The sequence below is a fragment of the Mus musculus genome, chromosome 8 (genome assembly GCF_000001635.26).
Source record: "Mus musculus strain C57BL/6J chromosome 8, GRCm38.p6 C57BL/6J".
In the NCBI taxonomy this organism is placed as follows: Eukaryota; Metazoa; Chordata; class Mammalia; order Rodentia; family Muridae; genus Mus; species Mus musculus.
In genome coordinates this window covers 112,948,753-112,965,922 of record NC_000074.6, presented here as the reverse complement: position 1 = coordinate 112,965,922, position 17,170 = coordinate 112,948,753, and positions in this window count along the sequence as shown.

Below are 17,170 nucleotides of genomic sequence, written 5' to 3'. Positions count from 1 at the left end.
CTAAGGAAGTACGAAGCAGATAGGTGACTGATGGCTTTGCATTGTCTGTTTCCAAGGGTGCTTTTATTACAGCATATCTTTACACATAATCAGATTAATTTTTCATCCTTTGCATGTTAGAATTTAAATTTTCAATGCATAATAAGAATCTTGCCAAAAAATAAGTTATGGGTCTCGTCATTAGAAAGCAAATCAGACTAAATATGACTGCCCATATAATCATAAATCACTGGCTATCACAAACCTGAGGCAGGTAAGACATTTTCATCTTTCAAGTGGAGGAAAGATATTGCAATGAAGAGAAATAGCACAGAGCTTCTGAATTCCAGGCTTCATTTTCAGAGTTTTCTTCAGAAATATATCTCAGATTAATTCATCCTACAAAAATCATATTGATGTTTTCACCATTGTTTATTATTAGTAATTAAACACGTGTTTTGCTGAGTTTCTTTTAAACCATATTTATGCATCTGTCTCTCAATTTGTACCATTAAATCTTTACTTCCTCTAGGCAGAGAAACCTATTTTCCTACCGCACTGAGAGTACCTTTGCATCTTTTTCTTCCTCATATCAAGTGGCTTTCATGTTGAATTTGTCTTGCACATTACACATCTATTGTTCTATATCTAACCATGTTGTTGGGTATTTTTATATTTCACATATAAATACACTTTATAATGCCAGCATCACTAGCCAAAATTATATAAGCAGACCCATGTACTTTGTGTAAATAAGAATATAATTTGATGGAATTTTAGGAAAAATAATCTACTAAATATAAAGGTTTGGGAATAATATTAACCACAGCAAGACACGATGTCTTTGCAAATCTGAAAGTTCTGCATTCATTAAGACCTTACATCTTTTTAAATCATTCATCATATTGGAGACAATCCCATGAAAAGAGCCTATAGACATTTTGAGAGCTATTGGTGATCTAATACCAAACTATCTTTGACCATCCCAAAGCCTGGAACAGGCAAATACTGAATGAAGCTGGAGGAATCATCTAATTTGAACAACCTAATTTGAAGACTTACAAGGCTATAGTAATCAAAATTGCGTGGCATTGGTAGAAAAGTAGAAATGAAAACACAGTGAAGGAAATGCTTTCTTGAAAGAGTGTGATATGGTAACGAAAACCGAGTTTTAGTAAAGTTATGAAGATTTTTTTCTCAACAAATTTAGTTGGAAGAAATTCATAACTAAATAAATAATCTCCAAGAATCAGCTCCTTGATAGGTTATTCAATCCCAGTGGTCAGTCTGAAACACATATACAAGCAAACAGTGCTAAATAGACTCAGGATCTCTCTCTCTCTCTCTCTCTCTCTCTCTCACTCACTCACTCACTCACTCTGTGTGTGTGCCTGTTTAAAAATGATGAAGAAGTGGTGGATTTGTATAAAATTCTTAATATTTTTTAAAATTAAAAACATATTTTGCTCTTTATTTTATTTGCTATTGACCAAATTAAAGCAAAATTGATACACTCAAGCTATTACTGTATTCTCACCAACACAATAATTTCTATATTGATCAACAGCAGGTACATAGCAGACAGGAATCTGATGTTTCAGATGTGAATAACTCATCAAAATTTTAAAATCTCATCTTCAGTGAGACAGTAAAAATTTTATAATTGGACTTGAATCAAGAATAAATTAGTAATCCTGAGAACTACAATTCAATAAGCAGGCAAGCAACCCACTTTCACAGTGTGTAAAATATTTGAATAAGTAATTCACAAAACAAGATTTATGAATGTTAATAAACTCAAGAAAAATGAAAAATGTTTTAATCATCAGCAAAATACATATTAATGTGCTAAACTTTCTCCAAGATTGCTGAAATATAGGTATTCTAATATTAAGTGTTCATCACTGTGTTGAACAACTGGAAATCCTATGCATTTCTCATGAGGATGTGAAGTTAGGTAACCTGTGTGGAAAGAACTTTGGCAGTTCCCTCTGTATATGCTGACTATATGTGTGAGCATATGTCATGGTGGTTAATCTCTAGGAAATTATCCTAGAAAAATTAAAATACTTATCTATGTAAATATTTCCACACAATTGTTCACAGAAGCTTTTCCCCAATAAATCAAAATGAAAACACTTCAATATTCATCAATCAGCAAATGGATAAACAGGCCAATATATTAATGCTCTACTTAGAAGCTGATGAAATGGCTCAGTAGATAAAGGCACCTGCCACCAAACCTGAGAATCGGAGTTTTGTCCCCAGGCCATATGGTGGGAGAAGAGAAGCAATTCCTGCAACATGTACAGGAGATTCTTTTAAAAAGCCACACTACTTATCAATAAAAATAAATGGATTACTGATAAAAATAAATGATACTTTGGAATAATCTCAGACAGTACATTGAACAACAACAACAAAAATCCTGTGGCTCTATTCATATGAAAATCCAGAATTAGATAAACTAATAGTGATAAAAAATATCAATACTTGCGAAATTACAAGGGTGACTTATAAAGGGCATAGATAAACATTTTTAGGTGATAGAATTTTACTTTATGTTTACTATAATCACAGTCTATTTGTGTATTGCTTGCCAAACTCACCTACATGTACAGTGGACACACATGCACACACACACACACACACACACACACAGTCATAAAGCTTGGTGAAACTTCAACACCAGGCAGGACACAATGAACAAAACTTGTTGCATTGAGAATTTGTTCACATACATATGTGTTTTGTCTTATTTTTTTTCTCTCACTTAATAATAAATTCATGTATGGAAAAATATCAGCTGTAACTTGTGAAGAAACAATGCTATCACTGCATTTCAAGTTGTACTTGGTGGATCTTGGGTCAAATTAATTGGCACTGGGGGGAAGCTTCCTTCCTTTCCCTCAATTATGAGAAGTTATTTCACGCTTCAGCTCCTTCTCCTCCTGTTTCTTTCTGGGCCTAAAATTCTGTTCCCCTGTCTCTGCTCCATTGCCTCCTACTCATTCCTCCAGGCCCTATTTAAAAATTGCTTCAGAACTGTAATTCTGTTTCAATGAGGTATTCTTTCTTAAGCTCATTCACCACACCACAGTTTATTCCTTCAGCACTTTGGAAACATTTAGCCCCTTCTATGTCAAAAATAACAGCTTTTGCTCATTATGTGACCTTCCTCCATTTTAAGTTCTATGGCCTCTTTCCATCTGGTGCATAAAAACACTACTGCTTATTAGAATTGTTTTAGACTTATGGCTCCAAGGTATGTGAAGAGCAGAATCAACACTTTCATGCAGTCACAGAGAACTTTCCATCTTTTATATATTTTCTTTGTAATGGCTTTATAATCCAGCTTAAGCTGAAACCATGACCAGAAGTTTGGAAGCTAAGGATTTTAATTCTAGGTTTATATTCCTAGCTTCTCAGGGGTGCTAGAAATGATATAATCCGATAACAATAGTCACAAACTCTTAAGCAATCATGTAGATTGCTCTTTCTTGATGTATGCTAAGAAAATTAGTCATAACCTTGATGTATGCTAAGAAAATTAGTCATAACCTTGAAAACTACCAAAGCAAAAGAGTCAAGAGTCTGCCCCACCTTGTGTATATGAAGTAACACAAAGCAATCAAACACTAGAAAGTGAAAATATCTTCTGTATAAAAATATCCAGGGGCTGTGGTGTAGCTCAGTTGTTCAAGTTGCTGAATGGCACACATGAGAACTTGTGTCGACCCTCAGGACCACATGAAACTGGATATGGTAGTTCATTCCTGTAATTCCAGAAGGAGGGGGCAAGAAAATCAGATGTTCAAGGTCTGAGATAATATGGACAAACAAACAAACAAAAACAACAATTTAAAAAACCTCTAAAGAGTAAAATGCCACCATTTCTCAAGAGATCATTTAATGAATGTAATCAATGAACTTTAATGTCTTTAAAGAGAATCAATAATTAGATAACTAGGAAAACAGATTCTGTCTGTTGATGAAGAAGTACATCACTAAGAGTCTTCACAAAAGGCTGGAACATGGTAAAGCCTTGGACCCAGTACTGAGCATTAAACAGAGGACAGAAGGATGTTGGGAACTATGTCATGAGACCATGCAAACGGAAACCCACACCCTGGAAAACCAGGAACCATACAGGACAGACACCCCTGGATCTCCTATAGCTGAAGAACAAGACAAGTACTAAGGAGGGGACAGTGTTGTTTAAAGTATGTGTGACTTACTGCAAATGAACGAGAATAGGTTGTAAAGGTCTTGAGCAGATCAATTCTACACGAAGCACAGAGTCCTTTGTGATCAAATGGAAGGAGATCAGGCAATGAGGGGAGAAGAGGCAATGTCTTGAACTCAAATGAAGAAATTAAAGCAGGTTAAAACTATAAGTAAACAGAAAATGTAGTACAAATGTAGTTTTCTCAGTTAACTTTCCTTATATCTAATATCTATCTTAAAATACAGCTGCATGACCTTTATTCTAAAATATGGTGATTGTGATATATATATATGTATATATATATATATATGTATATATATATATATGTATATATATATACACATACATACATATATATATACATATATTCATACATAACACATATATGATTTGTATAACCACAGCAATCTTTTGAAAGGGGAATTATTTGACAAATTTATATGACAAAAATAGTGTGCTGTTAAATAGACTTTTAAAAATGAAAATAGATATTTTCTATTTAACACAATAGAAGATATTAACAAATCAAGAAAAATTTAGACATATATTGAATAAATTGGGAATTGCTGAGGTATGACTCCAACTGTATTAGTAAATATGTTAAATTCAAGTGGAATAGGAACTACAGTCAAAGCCAGAAATAGACACAATGGATTCTAAAAATACATGCCAAACACAATATTGGTGAAAGACATGGTTTTGTATTTAAGACAAAGTAAAGGATAGAAAGTCTATATATACCATGAAAACAATATTAAAAGAACTGAAATGTATATCTTAATATCAGAAATCACAAACTTTAAAACAAAAATTATTTGATACAAAGAATATAATATTACCTTTACAAGACAGTTACTCTATTAAGGAAATATAACAATTATAAATATGTATTCCCTGAGTAAAGTCTGTTATGCATAATGAGGAAATGCAGATTTGGAGGAAGAGACATTTCAATAACATTGAAAACTAACTTTTCTTTTTGAGTAATGAACAGAAATTTAAGCAGAAGGATAAACACAGAGAAGATATAGAATACTTCCCTAGGAGTTAGTGGTGAGGTAATCCTAAGAGGTCCCCAAAACAACACAAAACATTACAATTTCTCTTAGTTACCCACCACAATTACATGGTAGGTCTCGATTGCTGAAGATGCCGCACACTTTAGCTGCTACGTATGGACATCAATCTCAAACCATCCTGCTACCTTCCTCCCTAGGTAGCTGTCAGTACCAGTAGTTGCTATGCAAGCTGCATAGAAGATATTAAGGTTGTGAGCCTAGCCTTTAACAGCTGAGCCATCTCTTCAGCCCAGAACAGAACAAACAACTTCTTCTTCTTCTTCTTCTTCTTCTTCTTCTTCTTCTTCTTCTTCTTCTTCTTCTTCTTCTTCTTCTTCTTCTTCTTCTTCTTCTTCTTCTTCTTCTTTTTCTGAGACAGGGTTTCTCTGGGTAGTTGTGTAGTCCTGGCTGTCCTGGAACTCACCCTGTAGACCAGGCTGGCCTCAAACTCAGAAATCTGCCTGAACACAGGGCCCTCAATATAGGAGCTAGAGAAAGTACCCAAGAGCTGAAGGGGTCTGCAACCCTATAGGTGGAACAACAATATGAACTAACCAGTACCCCCAGAACTCTGTCTTTAGCTGCATATGTAGCAGAGGATGGCGTAGTCGGCCATCACTGGGAAGAGAGGCCCCCTGGTCTAGCAAATTTTATATGCCCCAGTACAGGGGAACGCCAGGGCCAAGAAGTGGGAGTGAGTTGGTAGAGAAGCAGGGTGGGGGGAGGGTATAGGGGACTTTTGGGATAGCATTTGAAATGTAAATGAAGAAAATATCTAATTTTAAAAATGTGGGAAAATAAAGAAGATATTAAGGACTTCAGCTAGCAATGGACACTGAATGCTCTAATACCAACCTGCAAGATAAGATGTGCTTATTAATTCAATAATGGTACAGCTAGTATGGTGTAACTAAGTAGTTTCTGATTGGACTTGAGGTCTGCACCACAGGAATACCCCATGATTGGTTCCTTAATCCTGGCCCAAAGTCTGTGGCTGGTAGATCATAAGCCACATCATAGAACAGGCTATTGTTATTCTGCTGAATGGCCATGTTTTCAAATTGACTTCTAATTATTTTTATTTATACCAATAGAACTGATATGCTTTCAACCATGGTCAGAGCATGCATGGGCATGAATAAACTTTGTAGCCATTGTGTTTTATAAGAAATTCCAGTCATATGAAGCCACAAGGCATATTGTTCCATTCACATGAAAAGGTCAGAATATACAAGTGTATTCAGACTAAATAAATGAATAAATGAATCAGTTGTCAGTATCAAGGAAGAAGATATGAGGGGATGGTGAGTATGAAGGGTTGTGGAATTCTCTGAGGAATAGTGAAAATATTCTTGTAATGATTACAAATTTATAGATGCATTTGAAATAGCCAAGCTGTATATTTTAAAGGGTAATTTATCGTATGTAGGTTCCAGATGCCATTAAAAAGGAGAAGTGACTAAAATATAAATCATAATCATGTTAACTAATATTTTAACTTCAAACTCATAAATGAAAGCAAACTTTCCTTCTAATGTTCAGATAATTAAGCAAGGCTTTTCCAGGAAGGTGGGCCAATGACTCTTGTCCAGTGTAATAGGTATAATATCCTGACAATCCACACTATTGATGAACCATTTATAGTCCCTATTTTTATAGTACTTCAGATTGAATGAGAAACGAAAGACAGTTTTAGATCATTTTCAAGGCAGAGTTTATCTAAATATTTTCCTGGTCGTTTGTAGATACCCTGTCAACACCTAATTTGATGGCTTCTTCGAAGCCATTCATCTTCATCAAGTCTCCCTAAGTCTTTAATTTAGCCTCACTCGAAGCACCAACTTTCTCATATTTAATTATAGTTTTTGCTATTTAATTAAAACATGTGAGACATGTAATGAGAACATCCATGATGGGTACCATAAGGAGTGTGGAAAAGTGCACATTTGGTTCTCAAAATGTCAGTTATTCAGCTACTATAGACAGAAGAGAAGAGAAAGGAAGAAAGAGCCTCACGAACACGCCAACATATGGTGGGAAAGAACTCGAGAGTCCAGTTTATTCTGTACATGGATGGAAACGTGAGTAAGTGCCCTTGTCTGTACCCAGATCTATCTGTATTTCATGTATGTTCCTTTTGTTAGTTTCTGACAATGGGGGTTGAACCCCAGCGTGTGAGTTAGTTACTTTTATTTACTGAGAGGAAAGAAATATCTGCTAGAGGAACTTCAGGAAGGTAAGATTTCTCTTGCTCACCGGTTCAAAAGGATCAGTCTGTCATACCCAGTAGAGAATCACAGTGGCTTTTTTTTCAATATTTTTATTAGATATTTTCTTCATTTACAATTCAAATGCCATCCCAAAAGTTACTCATACCCTCCCCCCACCCTGCTCCCCAACCCACCCACTCCCTCTTCCTGGCCCTGGTATTCCTCCTCTGTATTGGGGCATATAATCTTTGCAAGACCAAGGGCCTCTCCTCCCAATGATGGCCAATTAGGTCATCTTCTGCTACATATGCAGCTAGAGACATGAGCTCTGGGAGTACTGGTTAGTTCATATTGCTGTTCCTCCTATAGCTTTACAGACCCCTTCAGCTCCTTGGGTACTTTATCTTCTCCATCAGGGGCCATGTGTTCCATCCAATAGATGACTCTGAGCATCCACTTCTGTATTTGCCAGGCACTGGCAGTGCCTCACAAGAGTCAGCTATATCAGGGTCCTGTCAGCAAAATCTTGCTGGCATATGCAATAGTGTCTGCATTTGGTGGTTGATTATGGTATGGATCCCCAGATGGGGCAGTCTCTGCATGGTTGTTCCTTCTGTCTCATCTCCAAACTTTGTCTCTGTAACTCCTTACATGGGTATTTTGTTCCCCATTCTAAGGAGGGACGAAGTATCCACACTTTGGAATTCCTTCTTCTTGAGTTTCATGTGTTTTGAAAATTGTATCTTGGGTATTATGGGAACCAGAAAGCAGAACAGAGCCTACGAGGAAGGAACCAGAGTAAGCTGTAGAACCAAGGATTCAGTCCCCATGGCCTGTATTTGCTTTCTAGCCAGCTTTGCCTTCCATAGATCTACCATGCCTCAATTTCCTATTGAGATTTCAAACTCAGCACAGATTCAATCCTTCATGAAGTCAGAGCACTTATGCTCTTCTGGTCTGGACATACCCTCACAGTCATACCAAGACAGCCCCTTAGTAATCTCACAGGGATCTATCAAGGCAATCAAGAAGATAGTCATCAGATAAACCATCATTGGCTGGCACACCCAGAGCATGGACTCAATGGCAGAACTATCTCCCCCCCGGGCCCCCAGCCACCAGTTTTACAATCTTGAGAGCAGTTTGCATCCCAGGTGGCAGGTGACAACTATCATGCCTGATTTATCAAACACACGACAGCAAGCTAGCTCTAGTTAAGTAAAGTGAAGCTGAAGGAGGCAAAAGAAGTGAAAAGAAAAGCCAAATATCTCTAAAAATTGGGTCTAAGGTGGGCAAGGACATGGCCCATAATGGACTAAGCAATAGAAGCCATTGCACAGAGTAAATGTGCTGCCCACATCCCTACCTGAGACACCCTTAGTGTTAGAGAAAAGTTTTATGAAATAAGAAAACACACATTCTCCATTCATTGGCTTTGTGATGGTAGAATTAGGAATCGTAAGAGTTGTCATTTTTTTTTTTTCGCCCTCACTCTGCTCAACAAAGCTTTGTAGGGAAGATAAACAAGCAAAAGTCAAAATGCCTCTGTGAAACCTCCATGAATTCTTTTTAAATCGGTCACCATTCAAATTGTCTAAAATTGAAGCTAGCAATGTTCCCACACACATGTACTCCTCATCTGGATTATATCAAAGGATATTAGGAGAAAAAGGCTTCAAGAATTTGAATTGAATTACTGCACACGCTGTTACTAAGACATATGTTTTTCTAAGCATCTATTTTCATGGCTCACAATGGCATCCCTAGAGCTGAGGTACCGCTTTCACTGCTTTAGAAAATGATGTTGTATTTTTGTGAGTCAACTAGTTTTGAATAATGACTTAGTTAAAGTTTATAGGCAAAACTTTTAAGGTATTGAAAAGCAAATACAATAGACATGTAAACACAAAAAATGTGGGTGTGAGCATACCTCCTCTGTCTCTCTGTCTCTGTCTCTCTGTCTCTCTCTTTCTCTTACACACTCACACACTCTCACATACACACACACAAATTTTGATTTTGTTTTTGTTTTGTTTGTTTGGTTGGTTGGTTTTTGGTTTTTCGAGACAGGGTTTCTCTGTATAGCCCTGGCTGTCCTGGCACTCACTTTGTAGACCAGGCTGGCCTTGAACTCAGAAATCTGCCTGACTCTGCCTCCCGAGTGCTGGGATTAAAGGCATGTGCCACCACGCCCAGCTCAAAATTTGATTTTGAAACAATGGGTTTACAACATCTTCTTTTCTATGTTACATGCCTTTTATATGCATGGAAGCCAAAGGAGAATTACATGTTCTGTCACTTTCCAATTTATTCCTTTGAAACAGGGTCTTTCTCTGAACCTGGAGCTAAGCTGAGAGACAATAATCCCAGTGTGCCTAAAACCTACAGAACTGGGGTGGGACTTACATACAGACAAACTTTGCTTTTCGCATCAATGCTGGAGAACCCAACTTGGGTCCACACCGAGTGCCTGTAACCACTGAGCCATTTCTCCAGCCCCAATCTGGTATTTCTTAATCCTTAAAAGCTTAAGAGTAAAGAGGAAAACACAGAGTTCCATGGGACCCATGTTGATTTTCCTATGGCAGACCCATGCTCCTTTCCTCATGTTCTCTCTCTCTCTCTCTCTTTCTCTCTCTCTCTCATATTGTCTCCTTCCCTGGATGATAGGTCAGACTTGTGATTTTCTAGTATCTATAAAAGACAATCACACTTGCTTTGTGCGTGTATGATCACATTATATAATATTTTAACTTGCCTTATTAACAGACATTATGGGCATTGTGCACTTTGAAGAAGGTAGCTGCCATGTTGTAAGTGGATGGCACAATGCCAATGGGGTCACCACTTGTCACATAACCAAGGGAGACCTCCTCCAGCCAGAGAGAATTGCAACCCTCATTCCAACAGCCTGCAAAGGGTACTGAACTCTCTTAACAAACACACAAGCTTAAAGAGTATTCCTCCCATAGAACAGCCTCAGATAAAATGGATACCCTGGCTGAGAGATTAATTGCATCTTCATAAAACTCTTAAACATGAATCCCAGTGAAACTATGCCTCCACTAAGTCACAGTGCAAGATAATGAATGTGTCTTTATTTTAGCAAAAGGTAGCAAACTAGGTTTCAATACTAATCTGTCATTAAGGCAGAGATTTTTTTCAGTACACAGTATATATTTTATAAGTCATAATGAAATGATGAAAGAGGTGAATTGTTTCTAATAACAATCGGATCCTTCTGAAAATACTTTGTTGGACAAATCAAAACTTCCCACTAAGGCATTATAAGATCACATTTGCAAAACTAAACTTGGTACCCAAATTCTTTAATTTATTTTACAGTCTACCTTCTTACTTTTCTTATTTCAGCTATATCCAACCACCAATCCAGGCAAGGACACATCATGAGTATCAATAAAATTTAGTTTTCCCTTTCCATGTGTCTTAGGCTTGGTCCCAGTACTATCACCCACCTCTGACTCTACCAACCTCTCTCTGTCTGCACCTCTCACTTTGGCTTCTCTTCTTTCACTTTTCATCTGGTGACAGAGTGACATTTTCCATCCAAACATGTGATCATGCCAATAATATTTTTAATTACTTTTCAAGAGCTTCAGACAAAGGCTAAAGGCTCCTCGGCACAAATATATTGAACTCCAGATCTATATATCACATATGCTTAACTAGAGAGCCTTGTTATGCTTTATTATAGAAAGGAACGATGTTAAATGTGCCAGTTGGCACACGCCTAAAGTCCCAGAAGGCTGAAGCAGGTGGATTTCTGCACGTTAGAGCACAGCATGAGACACATAATGAGCTCCAATCTACCCTCAATGAGAATCACACATTGACAGACACAAAAGTAGGAATGATGTGATTTTTAATTTAATTTTCAGCATCCTGCATGTGTTTGAGTCAGCTTTCAACAAATATAGTACTTTATATTTATTGGAGGATTATATGAAATCAGAATAATATGCTTTAAAAACAAACTTCTTGGAGCTGGAGAGATGGCTCAGTGGTTAAGAATATTTGTTTTTCATATAGAGAACCAAGTCTTACTTCCCAGCATCCATCCCAACTCTAGAGGATCCAATACCCAATTCAGGTCTCTGCAGTCTCTGAAATTATATGCTATACATACAAACCTGCAAACAAATGTATATATATATATATATATATATATATATATATATATATATATATACACATACATACATATATACATACATATGTGTATATATGCATATACACACATAACACACATACATATATATGTAAATATATACATATGTGTGTGTATATATATATCTTTTTAAAAGTGTTCTTTAATTCACTCTCCCAACATATCCCTTCAAGTTTGTCTTCAAATTCATGCTTTCTCTTTCAATTGTTATTGATTCCATATATGTATTTGTATGTGCATATATCATAACTCCCAAATATAATCTGTTTATTTCATATATTACCACTTTGTGTATGTTTTCAGGGCTGATAATTTGGCACTGATCAATCAATAAGGGATCGAGTGGACCTATCTACAGAAAAGTTCTCAAGAGAAGATAGAAACCTCTATAGGTACTCCCTGGTGAAGGCATCTTTCTCCTGAAAGCAATCAGTGAAGATTAGAAGAACAGAGGGTGTGATTGCCGCTTCAAATGAAAAAGTTAACAATACATGATCATGGGTCGGCTGTGATAGTTCAGTAGAAAAAGGTACTTTTTATATAAGCTTGATGGCCTGCATTTAGTCTCTATAACATATACAAAAAAGCTAGATACAATACTTGATAGCACTCCCAAGGATCTTGGGGTGCAGGAGACTTGGATAGAAGTGCAGTACAGAAGTAACATGACCCTTGTCCTAGTAGGTGGAAGGGGAGAAATGACTCCATGAAGAGCTGTCATCTGACCTTCACGTGCTTACTCATGCAGGTGTGCATGTATCCCCCTCCCCCAATTTCCCCATCCCAAATAAAAACAGAAGCCTTCATAAAAAACAACAAGTATGGCACCACCCAAGGGCCACAAAAATACTCTGTTAACCAGCCATGAAGAAATGGCACTCTAAAACTTGGAGGACAAAATCCCAAAAGTGATTGTGGTAAGGACAACTATGGAGCTAGGAAGGGACACAAACAACTCCACAGAATTAGAAGAGCAATGTAGGAATAAATAAGATGAGCTGCAGAGGAACAATCATCATGATGTATGAAAATGGAATATGCTGTAAAGGAATAAATACCATAAAAGAACCAATGCTCTGAAGCTGGAGAATACCATGAATAAAACAAAAACAGCAACAGCTTCTGAAAATCCACCAAAGCTCCTTGAACATTGGAGAAAAAAGGCTTTAACAAAGAGGGGCAGGCAGCTGCTTACCTCCAGGATGCAAGAGCTGGGACTTGGCTCTATTGTGAGAAGAGTATAGTGATTCTAAAAGATGGATGCTACAATATATGTCTATGTACGTACACATGTACAAGTACACAGACAGGCACATTTAACTGTCTATCTATTTATCTATCATCTGCCTATCATCTATTTATTTTCTATCACCTATCTATCATCTATATATCTATGTATCAATATCTATCTATCAATCTATCTATCTATCTGTCTGTCAGTCTATAATCTATCATACATTTATCATCTATCTTTCTATCTATCATTTATCTATTGATTCTTCTATTTTCTATTACCTATCTATCATCTATCTATAATCTATCTATTATCTACCATCTATCTGATATCTATCTTTTATCTATCTTTTATCTATCTATCTATCTATCTATCTATCTATCTATCTATCTATTTATCATCTCACTATATAGCCCTGTCTGACCTGGAACTCACAATTCCCCTGCCTCAGCCTGTCAAATGCCAAGATAATAGTCATGTAACATTACACCTAGCTTCTGCATAATATTTTAATGACAAACATTCTTACAAATTTCTATTGAAGTATCACCTCCATCATAAGTGACAACAGATAAAGATATTGACATCAGGGTTTGTACAGAAACTTGCTATGTATATTTATAGTAAAAATGTAAACCATACCAGAATATCAAATATAGCATGCTATAAAAGATAACAGACTATAAAAGTTAACTTTATGGCTGAATGAAATTTTCCTATGCTTAGCAAAGTTATATCACCCTCTCAATGAGTCTTTAATGGGGATTAAATCTTAGCTTCAGAGACTTTTGATTTTTTTTCAATCTGCAGACATTGATTGACCTATTAGTCTTACTTCAGACTCTAAGAATAAAAGATCAAGGGACAGCTGATAATTGCATATAGACATTTCCATTAGCATGCACCGTGTAGGTTTTTGTGCACTTGTTAATAGTCTGTTGATATCTACTGTGACAGTAACTCATAGCATCCATGACTTTATATATAGCTATGTGTGTGATTTATTTAATTGGCATTATCAGATTAAAATTGTATCTTATTATTAAGGTATATAGACACATCAAAGCAATCCATGGATATCTAAAATAATAATACTGCCAAAGGGCTTATCATGGAGAGTAAAACCCTTCTAGCTTGTATTTTCTTTCTTTCAACTCCACCTGTTTTAATTAGTTTTCAGTTTCAATTATTTTAGAGGTCATACTAACAACAGATCTTTACACGAAGTGTTCATAGGACAATTTTAAAATTCGATTTTCTATACCCAGGGCACTGAACAGTATCACTCCTCCTTGTGTTGTTTCACAGTCTGTTGAGTTCAGTACTATTTTTAGAAAAACATGTAATTGATAGAGAGGTAGCAAAAGCAATTAGAAGAATCAAAGTTGAAGAAATAAATGGCCTAAATCAGAGCTGTTCCAGTGACCATTATTTGGTCTGGCTCTCAAACCAAGGGGATGTTTGGAGGTATATTGTCAAGATCTCTGGTCAAAATACTTGATGCCTGTTTTAATAATGGAAGAAAGCATATCCCTATGCCTACACCTGTGATGAGCACTCTTTATGGCCATTTATTATCCGGCCTTGAAGAGCATTCCTCTGCAACCAGCAGGCTATGGATGCATTCTCCTCCAACTAGATGCAGGTTGTCTTAAAGCTGTTGATGGTTTGTTCAGCAGAGAGACTGATGCTATTTACAGCTTGCTTGTTTTCTGCTAGAAAAGAACTTGAGCTGAGAAGAAAATGTTAAGAAAGCAGAATATATTTTTGGGATGTGTTCAGGAATTCAGGATTTTGATGGCATAGAGAAAAAAAGAGTCTGAATGGCAGTCCACACTGAGCCCCTTGGTTGAGGTAGCAGAAACTAACTCATGGGTCAGAAGCTTATCCTCCAAGTGAAATGGCAGCTTCTCTAGTTTTGTTTTAGTGACCACAGGTACGTATTTGTGTATACTTTATGTGTATACACAGGGATACAGGTGGATGTGTAGACTTACAGACACACATATTGCTGGTCTATATAATGTTATAATTAACTGTTGCAATGTTGTTTTGAGAAGCATAGGCATGCATATGACTCATACAACTTAAACCATCTCATTGCTGTCTAAGTGACAAGAGTCTTTAGCTATTTATAAGTCTCAATACAAAACTGATTTTTTTCAGGCATATTCCTTTTAGTAAATGATATAGCCGGTATAAAATTCACCTTTACTGTGCAGATATGGTGTTCATTCATTCATGTATGTATGTATGTATGTATGTATGTATGTATACATGTATGTATGGCTATACTTTGTACATATGTTATGACCTATCCATCAATAAAACAGTTTACTATATTCAAAATATGGATATAATCGAACAAGTTCTTAGTATATCAGGATCAGTTTGCCTTCCTGATCAAACATTAAGTCTTACTGGTCTTTGAAGTGGCTTGCTGATAGTTCTATTATGGTCTACTAATTACCTATTTTTGATAAAGCACCCATACCGATTGCATTAGTTACTTTTCTGTTGCTGTGATTAAAACACACACACACACACACACACACACACACACACACACACACACACACCATGACCAAATCAATTTACAAAGGTAAGAGGGTTTATGATTCCAGAGGAAAGGGTTCATCAGTGCAGGGAGGCATGGTAGCAGGCCACAGGTTATGGCAACAGGAACAGAAAGTGGAGAGCTCATATCTCAGCCACAAATATGAAGCATAATAAGCAAACAAGAAATTAAGGAAGGCTTTATGCTCTCACATCCCACCCTGAATGGAATACTTCCTCCTACAAAGCAGTAACTCTTAAACCTTCCCAAATTGTGCCAACAACCTGGTGACCAAGTGGTCAGATGTGGGAGTCTATAAGGGACATTCCTCATTTAAACAACCACACTAAATTTGTGGTATCATAAGATCATTTCAGGTCTAAGGAGATGGCTCATTAGATAAAAGCACTTACTACACAAGTATATGGACCAGAGCTCATATTTTAGCATCCATACAAAACACGAGGTACAGCCATCCACACCTGTAACCCTCGTGCTGTGGGGCAGGGGGATCATTGGAATGTGCTTGCTTGCTGCAAGCTTCAATCGAGGTGCATTGAGAGATGCTGCTGTAAGGAACAAGGTGGAGGCTGATAGGACAGGACCCCCAGGATCCTCTTCCTGGCTCCCATAGCACACACCAAAGGTCATTTCACTAAAAGAAAAGCAAAAATTCATATTCTGCTTAAGCACCCTATACAATCCAGCCACTTGTGACTTTCTAACCTCACTTATACTTACAATTGTCCAATTCCTTCAAGACTTACCTTCCTTCATAATATCCCAGTCATGCTCTTTGTTTGTTTGTTTGTTTGTTTTGTTTTTTGTTTTCTGAGACAGGGTTTCTCTGTACAGCCCTGGCTGACCTGGAACTCACTTTGTAGACCAGGCTAGCCTCGAACTCAGAAATCTGTCTGCCTCTGCCTCCCAAGCTGGGATTAAAGGCGTGCGCCCCCACTGCCTGGCTAGACATGCTCTTTCTTCTAGATATTTTTTCGTATGCAGCTGTGGACAACTTTCACCTACATACATCAAAAGTCACTTGTCTTTCTAGGCTCTTAAGTTTAGCACATCTTTTCACTAGCATCTGATAGCTACAAATAAAATTAATAACCTTAAGTTGTATCTCAGCCCTTATCCTTCTTATCATTTTATATGTCTCTAAAATCCAAAGCATTCTCATGTCTTTTCATGTATTTTATATGTTCACATCTATTTTTAAATTTTTATTCTAGACTTCCTTTTTCTGAATGAAAGCTGCATGCAGGCGCCGATTTCCTTTTTGGTTTATGCCCATATCACATGCATTTACATGTTGTCTGGCATGCCTGTAGGTTTTCAGACCACATTAAGCTAATGGCCATGTGAATAATACATGAAAATCTCTGTGTGCAGAAAAATGTGACTACACGGACCAGAGACATCAATTAACTTGGTGCCAGATATGTTGGCAAATGCTTTTCAGTCCTCCAAAATAAAGACAGAAATGCAAACCAGGCATAGGGATACACATCTGTAAATCTAGCAGTCAGAAAGCAGAGGCAAATTGATAAAGTGTATTACAGGTGTATGGGTTCATTTCTGGGTGTTAGATTCTATTCCATTGATCAACCTGTCTGTTTCTATGCCAATACCATGGGTTTTTTTATTATTGCTCTGTAGTGCAGCTTGAAATCAGGGATGGTAACATCTCCAGAAGTTCTTTTATTGTACAA